Source organism: Mus caroli, chromosome X (genome assembly GCF_900094665.2).
Source record: "Mus caroli chromosome X, CAROLI_EIJ_v1.1, whole genome shotgun sequence".
In the NCBI taxonomy this organism is placed as follows: Eukaryota; Metazoa; Chordata; class Mammalia; order Rodentia; family Muridae; genus Mus; species Mus caroli.
In genome coordinates, this window is record NC_034589.1 from 99,441,685 (window position 1) to 99,451,279 (window position 9,595).

The window sequence follows — 9,595 nt, forward strand, 5'->3', positions numbered from 1 at the left end:
CCTTTACTTAAGTCCAAACCTGCTGGTCCCCCACTCACTATCAGCAGAGGCTACAGCAAACAATGGATATTTGAAATTCCTGCCTTCCTGCTTCCACTGCTAATTTCTCCTGCTGCCCAGTTTCTTCTGCCCTCTACCTCCAGAATGTTATAGCAAAAGAACCTACTGGGTTCTTCATCCATCGCAATCACAATACATGTAATACCTATCTAGAAGAATGACTCTTTTATATTCCCAAACACATGTCAGATAGGAATAATAAATGATCCCAACAGATTATATTAATCAGTTTCCATTTCCTTGAACATTTATTACATAGACAGAAAACTTGTCACATATGAGAACAACCTAGAAAGAAGATAAGGCGAGTGCTACAGAGTTATGGTGACCATATTTCCTTAAACAAAAATTTGACACTGGTTCCTGTTTAAAAAAAAAAAAAAAAAAACTTGGTGATGCCCTCGCTAGTTGAATGAGCAATTTAGGAGATATAACTGAAACAATGAAAATTGTGTTTCCCAAGACATTTCAATTGTTCCCCAGGAACAATAGGACAAAATACACAGAGTAGAATGCCAATAACATTATATACTTTGTGGTTTTGTACTTTAAATGTTTTTTTTTTCTTTTAGTCTTTTCATACTCTATAACTTCCAGTCTAAATATAATAATCTTGCCATTTGCTCCTTCCTTAGACAACTTGAGGGTCCAAAAGTACTGAAGGTCAGTGTGAGAGGGTACCTCAAAGATAAACTGAACTTTTTCTTTGTTTTTAAGATAGTATCTTATATATCCCGGGATGTCCCAAAACTTAAAATGTAGCTGATGATGACCTTGAACCTCTGATTTTCTTGCCCAAGATCTAGGATTACAGACAAGCATATTACCACCATGCCTTGTTTATATAGCACTGGGGTTTGGACCTAGAGCTTTGTGCAATTTAGGTAAGAAGTCTACCAACTGGGTTACATTCCCAGCCTCAAACCATTCTTGATTTTTTTTTTTTTTTGAGACAAGGTCTCACTATGTATTCCGGACCTGAAAACTCACTATATAGACTAGCCTCAACTGACACCTGCCTCTGCCTACTGAGTGTTACGATTAAGGGTATGAACCACCAGATCTGGCCTCCAACCCATTTTTTAAAGATGTAAAGAAACTGAGATTCAAAACCTAGAAATGGCTTACCCAAGGTCATACATGAAGTCAAGGGCAGATCTAGGCCTTGATTCTGGGGATCTTATCTTGACCTTAACAAACATCCCATCTCCAAACAACAAGCATCCCTTTGGGAAGCAGCTTTTCTTCCCCTTCATCATGTATCTCATCCCTATCCTTTGCTTTGGAGACCCCTGGAGGCCCAGGCCCAACTATCAATAGGGCACAGTACTAAAGAGCCAAAGTCAAACTAGCCATGATCTCACATCCCCTTGATATGCAGCAGCCCTTGGCCCACATTCTTCAACACATTTCTCTTGTCTCAGCCAGGACATCCACATCTCTGTTGCAGCAAGGATCTTCCTTGGGACATCAAGGAAAATAGGTAGAACTTGAGCACCTATTATTCCCAGATGATGAAAGGTGAGACCTTTGAATGTGTGTGTTCTGGACTGTCAGCACTTTCCATAGCTTTCTGGACTTCTTAAAATGGAAACCAAACATCTTCCTCAGGAACAAATATTCACTGCTGAGAGAAAATTCATTGTTGCTTGTATCTCAATGTGAGTTTGCTAAACTCTTCCCTATGTTGAAGTAGAAAAGTTGTATTATTACCTGTGTATGCTCCATAAAGGTAATTGCACAAACCCAACACAAGAGAGCTAAAAAACAAGACTTAATACTGTACATGGCAAAAGGCTGTTCCCTGGTCCTTATCCCTTCTATGAGGCTATCACAAATGGAATTCCTCATGTGGGACTTCTCTATGAGAAACAAGCTTCTATAGTGCCATTAGCCACATGAGACATTTTGGAAGGTTCCCCTGTGAGCCCAAGCATTCTGGCCTGTGTGGAAGAAGGGCCTGTGGATAGAGTTGTCTTTCTAGCCCCAAGGACTACTATGTGGTCAACAACTCCACTGTAAAGAAACAAATATGGAAGTCAACTGAAGTAGACAGAACAACAGGAGATTAGAATGGAGAGGGAAGGCAGCACCATAATGTGAAGGATTTCACATGAAGCTTGTGGAATTTACACTTTTGTCACAGAACAAAACACTTTCAACATCAGGGTAGATCTTTCTAGCAAGTGAAAACTCTGTATTCAGTGCCTATACAAGAAGTTCTGAGTCCTTTTTTTTTTTTTTAATACTTAAGGAATTCATAGTTCCCGGGCACTCACTTCAATGTGTCGCAATCAATTTCATTGACGTATTGCATATACCTTGGGCCTGAGACCAAGTATAAGAAATTTCATCTCATCAGAAAAATCATTGAGGAAGCTTAAGGTAATGGAAACTGGTGCTTTGGATTAAACCTGTCTCTTTCCATCCCTGTTTTTGGTGCCTAGACAATGGCTGTGAAGGGGGAAAAACACTAAAAAGCATATAGCTTGCATACTTTGGAATTAATGAGGGAAGAAAGATCAAATGGAGAGAATGAGGAGATATGATCTAGTCTGTAACTCACTTCCAAACTCTGATCTAAAGAGGATCACAAATAAAGCCTTCAAACAATGATGCTTCACAGGTCAGAGTGCTCCATTGCCACGACACAAGCTTAGAATACTCTCTTTGGATGGAAATCTGGGATTGTCTCTAATGCTCTGTAGTGTATTATCAAGACAGTGTTTGTCAGACCTTAGCCATAGTGTTAGAAATCAAATACTGAAGGTTAAAGAGAAATGAGTGCCAGTATCATTGTTTTAAATGGCTCAACAGAGGAAAGGAAGAATGAAAATAGCAAACATAAATAACTTTACCATTTTCGAAGATCATTTGCTTCTAAGTAATGTTCCCAATATTAAGTAATAGATTAGTCTCCTTGGTCTACCAAACAAGATATCATAGACTGTAAAGAAGATATTCATTGTCTGCCAGTTGTAGGAGCTGAAAACCCAAACTCAGGGTATCAGGATTTCTGGTGAGGCTTCTTTTTCTGGCTTGTGGATAACCATCGTCTTCTCACTCTGTCCTCAAATGGACTTTCATCTGTATTCATGCAGAGAGAGGAGGGGAGGAGAAAGAGGGATAGAGAGGAGAGGGGGAGGGAGAGAGGGAAAGGGAAAGAGGGAGAGAGAGATCTGATGTCTCTTCTCTTCTTATAAAGATTGCAGTTCTAGTAAATTAGGGTTCCACTAATATGATCTCATTTAACCTTAGTTACCTTCCTAAAACCTCTATTTCCAAATACAGTCACATCAAGGTTAGGGCATCAAACTATCAATTTGGAGGAGGGCACAATCCAATCCATAGCAGTTTTGTCAAATAAACTTTTTTGGAGACAGGGTAACATGTAGCCCATTGACCTTGAAATTCTGACCTCCTCCCTCCACCTTCTGAGTACTTGAATCATAGGTGTGTACCTCTAGCTTATTACCTGAACTTTACCAATAAGGACTGAAGCTGAAATAGGTTTAGTGATGTGCCTTAAGTAGCTGAGGTCAAGACCAGAACTCAACACTGTTAAGTAATGGTCCTGCATTCTTTCTAATATGCCTAATATTGTCTTATTGAAAGAATTAGGACTCAGCTTTCTGATTTTGGTTTCTTTCTTAGGTGGACTGTATAGAATTGGTATAGGTTCTTCTATGAGGAATTTTGGTAAAATTCACTGGCAAGTTCACTTTGGTTTAATACCTTTTGGAAGATAATTATCAAATTAATTTTCTGAGTAGATAGAAGGCTATAAAAATAATCCCCTTTGAGTTTTGAAAGATTGTCCTTTTGAATTAAATTTTTAGTTAGGCTAGATATTAATGGGTTTGGTAGATTGTCTTTTGGGGAATGGTCCATTTCATTGAGGTTATAATATTTGTGGTTACAGTATTTTCTTACTACAATGAAACCCATAGCTTGGCCCCTTTCTTAATTTCAGATTTCAGTCATTTGTGCCTTTTCTTTCATATTTTTATGTGAACTTTCTATGAGTATATATTAATTGCACAAAGTAATATTCATTATAACATCTTTATACATATCAATAACATAATTGAATCCTTCCTATTCATCCTCTGTTGTCCTCTCATTTCCAACCATCCCCCATCTCCTGCCAGTCTTCTTTCTCTTCTCAAGTAGTTCCCTTTCTACTTTCTGTCTTTGTTTTAAAATCTACACTTTGTATCTCAGAGAAAATTTGATATTTGTCTTTATAAACTTGGATTATTATACTTAATATGATGATTGCCAGTTCTATCCATTTTCCTAAGAATTATGTGATTTCATTATTCTTTGTTGCTGGATAATATTCCATTGTATAGATGTACCATTTTTCTTTGTTATCTGACCTGGATGGATGATTATCAATTTTATTCATCTTTTCCAGGAAATACCATTCAATTTCATTTATTTTTCTACATTTATTTGCAGTTTTTATTTCATTCATTTTTAACATTTTTATTATCTATATATTTTTATTTCTTTGGGTATCATTTACTCTTCAAAATAGTCTCCTATGGAAGAAACTTAAACAATAGATTTAAAAACTTTTTAAATAATATTTAGTATTTAGTACTATAAATTTGCCTATGAATTCAGCATTGGCTGAATCCCACAAGGCCTGATATAAGTTACATTTTCATCTAATGAAAAGTATTTTTATTTCCTCTAAAAACCTATTTGGCCTACATGTTATTTAGAATTTTGTTCTTTATGGTCTAAGTATTTGTGGATATTTTTAACCTATCATTTTGTTGTCCATTTCTATTTTAATCATATTACTGTCTAAGAGCATACACTGTATGGTTTCTTTTCTCTAAAACTTAATATGTTTCCTTTTATATCCTGAAAGTGAACTATGTGGTATTCTTTGAGATCTATAAAAGGAAATGTTCTCTGTTGTTGATGTACTATAAGATGTCAGCTAGATCTAGTTATTGGTGGCCTTGTTTGTTTCTACTATATTCTTGCTGATTTTCTGCCTACCGTATCTGTCAAGAACTAATAAACTTTAGGAAAATCTTGAAATACAGTAACAGAATTACCTACTTTTGAATCTTGTTATTTTTTTTAAACTACAATAACAATCTCATTTTTAAAGATTTACTTTTACTATTTTTAATTATATGTATTTGTGTGGATATGTGCACACAAGTACAGAAGCCTGTGTAGCACAGAGGGGTTGATTACTCCTAGAAGTGCAGTTACAGGTAGTTATAAGCTGACTAATATTGGAGTGAAGAACTGAATCTAGGTCTTATTCAAGTGTAGCACATGTATCTTAACAACTGAGCATCTCTCCAGCCCCAGATGACTTTTAATTGGGAGTAATTAGATCTATTGATGTTGAAACCACCACTGGTAAAGTTGGAGTAGTGTCTACCATATTTCCTACTATTTCTCTATTTTATGTGTTTCCTTGCTTAGTCGCTTCTCCATTTTAGACTCTATTTAGTCTTCTACTCCATTTCTACCTTCAGTATATCATTTGATTCCATTTCATTTTTTCTTGGTATGTAAGCTATACTTTTTCCTTACTGCTGGAGATAAAACCATGGGTTTACATTAGATAAATTACAGCCTTATATTTTAGTGTTTGCAACTAATGTTATAACATATATTCCCAACTGATCAGACTCCATTTTCAATTAACACTGCACTACTTAACAAGTATTACAAACATCTTATAACAAGATTCCAAAATTATTCCTCTCATTCCTTATAATACTGATGTCATTCATTTTGCCTAGCTATAAGATAATCACCAATTATAATATTGCTGTTCACCTAGTAGAAAAATGAGAATAAGAATGAAATTTTGTTTTGTTTAAGTGTATGGGGAAAGAATAAATAAGAAACATATATTTGAGAAAATAAAAAAATGAAAAATTTTACCTCTATATACTCACTCTGTAATAGTCTTCCTTTCTTCGCAGAGATCCACATTTCTTATCTACATTATTTTGTCTATTTCTGGAGAACATTATTCAACACCTCTTGTAAGAAAGGTCTATTGGTGATAAATTACCCCCACAGTTCTCTAGATATTTCTCAATTGTCTCTTGTTGCTTAGAATTCTTGGTGATGCAGTGGGAAGTATGCTGCAGTCCTATAACATGTAATCAATCTTTTCATAAGCCTGTGTCCCCTTCATAAGTGCTCCTCAGGTTGATTTCCCCCACCCCCCTGTTTAGATGATACAGGAAGGATAAAGGGGATTGGAGTTGAGTATTTATCTTTTCCAAAGTCAGCTGGGCACTCATAAAACCTCACTCAGTCAGGCTCCGACAGAACAGTTTCCCTGAACTATAGGCATTTAGTAGAATGCTTTGAGTATATTTACAAATGGTTACTCTTGCTCACTCCTTGAGAAAGAAAAAGGAATCCCCGCCCCCCTATCTTGACTGCATAACCTCGAACAGATCCTGTGGATAAAACTCATACAAATAAAATTGTCTCTGTTGGAGTTTTTAATTCTCATGCTTGTCTATTCTGAGCCTCTAGCAATTCATCAACTAAAGTTTGTTTTCCTATCCCACAACTGGCTCTAATGGTGATGTTTTCCTCCTAGATTTCTGTTCTTATGAGCCAAGGTCATCTGTATCTGCCCATCTGTCCAACTAATGGAATGTACTTTCTCTGGGACTTCAGTTCTCTGGTACATGTAAGAAGAATTGATTTTTTTATTTTTTCTGGTTATGAGGATGAGAATGGTGACCTACAAGCTCATTCTGTTTGAGAACAAATATCAGACATCTCTCTTACCTTTTTCTACATAAAATTATTTCCCCTTCTAGATTCTCTTTCTTGTTATTGAAATCTTTAGCCTTAGGAAATCTTCAAGCCTCTCTAGCTTTTTTTTCAAACTCTCTTACAAATATGTCTCTCTTTCATGTCAGATCAAAACTGTCCATGCTTCTCATAAATGTGTACCTATTGATAGAAGCCAGTTAAAGCATTCATGCTAATCCATTAATGTGGCTTTGTTTTAAGCCCAAATAATTAGCTCTGTCCATGTATACATTTTAAGACTCCATTCAATTTTTGTGTTCACTATAGAATTTGGCACATAGTAGGTATTCCACACATGGGAAATTTCTTTAAAAGGATTTTCATAATGAGTGGGGTAAATGTTATTATGCGTATGATCAATTCCATGTGTTTGGAAAGAGCATCATGTTTTGGAACGACCAAGAAAGGCTTCATGATGGAAGCTGAAACTGAATATTACCCTGAAGAATGGATGGGATTTACGTTGAATCAGAGGAGAATGAAATGGCATTCCAAGTTTTGGGCACAGCATGAGCAAAGCTACAGAAACAGAATAAGACCATGTTCTTTCTACTGTTAAAAATGACAGTCATAACTGGGACTGCTTCATGACTTGAGATCTTTGAAGACACTGAAAAACTATAGAACTGATTAAATATGGTTATGGAAGGAGTACACCCAGCTTGGAAGATACCAAGTCAATAACAAACAATGACTAAGGTTTCACACAGTTGAGCAATGTTTCTCTGCCAGTACTCAATACTAGGTCCTAATTTTAAATCCAGGTTTTCACTTGGAGTACTACATGTACTAAGAAAATCAAAATATGGATTACTGGGCTCATAGTACATTAACTATGGAAATTAAACATAGAATGATCCTGATTGCTATTTATTAAAAGGGAACATAGTCTGGGTCAAAATACTCATAGTACATATTCTTCCAACCTGCTTTATCCTAAAGTGCAAACAGGAGAAGCATTTAAGAAACATTCTCTATAAGTATAAAGTAATATCTTTAAGATCTTGAATCATTCTTTGAGCCCAGATAAAGGCATATATGTGAGAGAATTTGCTAACTGAAGTCCAAACTGAGAGAAAAAAAAAACTTTTATAATATTACCCAATGTGGATCCTGGATATAAATTCATGTCTATTTAACTCTCAAAGACCATATTATTTAAATGAAACTATGCTTTATGAAAGAAAGAAAGAAAGAAGAAAATAAGAAAGAAAGAAAGAGAGAGAGAGAAAGAAAGGGAAAGAAAGAAAGAAAGAAAGAAAGAAAGGAGAAAGAAAGAAAGAAAGAAAGAAAGAAAGAAAGAAAGAAAGAAAGAAAGAAAGAAAGAAAGAAAGAAAGGCAGACAGACTTCTGTGTCCCTAGATCACTATCAGGAAAGGAAGTTACAGTTATAATTCAAACATGGGGTTAAGAAGGTAGATAGACTTGATACTAATAAAAAGTTCTATCAACTCTGAGAATCTGTCATCTAATATAAATATCTTAAGAACATGCTTTATTGTCATATAGAGTAGATTTGTAAACAAGTGTACACTTATGTACACATTAAACAACAGGACTTTTTTTTTTTTGCTTCCTAACAAAGTTTCCCACTATATATCCTTCCTTTGAAATTTCATTTCAGCTTCTCAATGTTCTGGGGTTTTCTGAGCTGCAAATGTCAGCTCTTACGGGCTTCCTAGTTTGAAATAAATTACTGGGTCTTATGCTTGGAAATGTGGATCCTGCAAAAGCTTCTAGACAAACATCAAGTTGTCATAGATTCTCCACTGTAAAATGGCTATCAAGTAAGTACTCTAAAATGTATGAAATGGTTGTGCCTATCACTGTAGTAATTTTGCAACCCCCTAGGAAGAACAACGATATCAACAAACCAGAGCCCCCAGTGCTCCCAGGAACTAAACCACCAACCAAAGAGTACAAATGGAGGGACCCATGGTTATAGCCGCATATGTAGCAGAGGATGGCCTTGTCAGGCATCAATGGGAGGAGAGTCCCTTGGTCCTGTGAAGGCTCGATGATACAGTGTAGGTGAATGCCAGGGCAGGGAGGCGAGATTGGGGGGGGGCACCCTCATAGAAGCAGGGATGGGATAGGAGGTTTCCAGAGGGAAAACCTGGAAATGGGATAACATTTGAAATATAAATAAAGAAAATATCCAATAAAAGAAAAGAAAAAGAAAAGAAATACCATGAAGGAAATTGGGTCATGTACTTTCAAATCAAATAAAAAATTTCAATGATTTCTCTGAGTTGAGAAATGATTCAAATCTTACAATGTTGCTTTTGCTTAATATTCTTAGTAGTTTCAATGTAGAACTTTAAAATGACTATTTACAATACATAGCAAGTACTGTGCTGTGATTGTAAAAGTAACTTTGGTGATGCACCTTCTGAGATTGTCCTCTCATGCCAGCTCCCATATATCTTGCCATTTCAGAGCTACAGCACTCAAATAAAGTCCAACAAAATGGGTCTTCTGCTTCAGGCAGCTGGGCAGAAATGAAGACAGCTGCTCCACTATGTTCATAGCAGCCTTATTTATAATAGCCAGAAGCTGGAAAGAACCCAGATGTCCCTCAACAGAGGAATAGATAAAAAAAAAAATGTGCTACATTTACACAATGGAGTACTACTCAGCTATTAAAAAGAATGAATTTATGAAATTCCTAGGCAAATGGTTGGACCTGGAGGGCATCATCCTGAGTGAG

General features: G+C 36.0%; 1 long non-coding RNA gene across 1 annotated transcript in view; it reads right to left on the bottom strand.

Moving 5' to 3' along the window:
* Positions 1-1,039: 1,039 nt before the first annotated feature.
* The window catches only part of LOC110287460, a 40,497-nt gene continuing 31,941 nt past the window's right edge, over positions 1,040-9,595 (bottom strand). The window contains exon 6 of the long non-coding RNA XR_003835718.1: positions 1,040-3,147. This is a non-coding gene — a long non-coding RNA (uncharacterized LOC110287460). The remainder of the gene's footprint in view (positions 3,148-9,595) is intronic.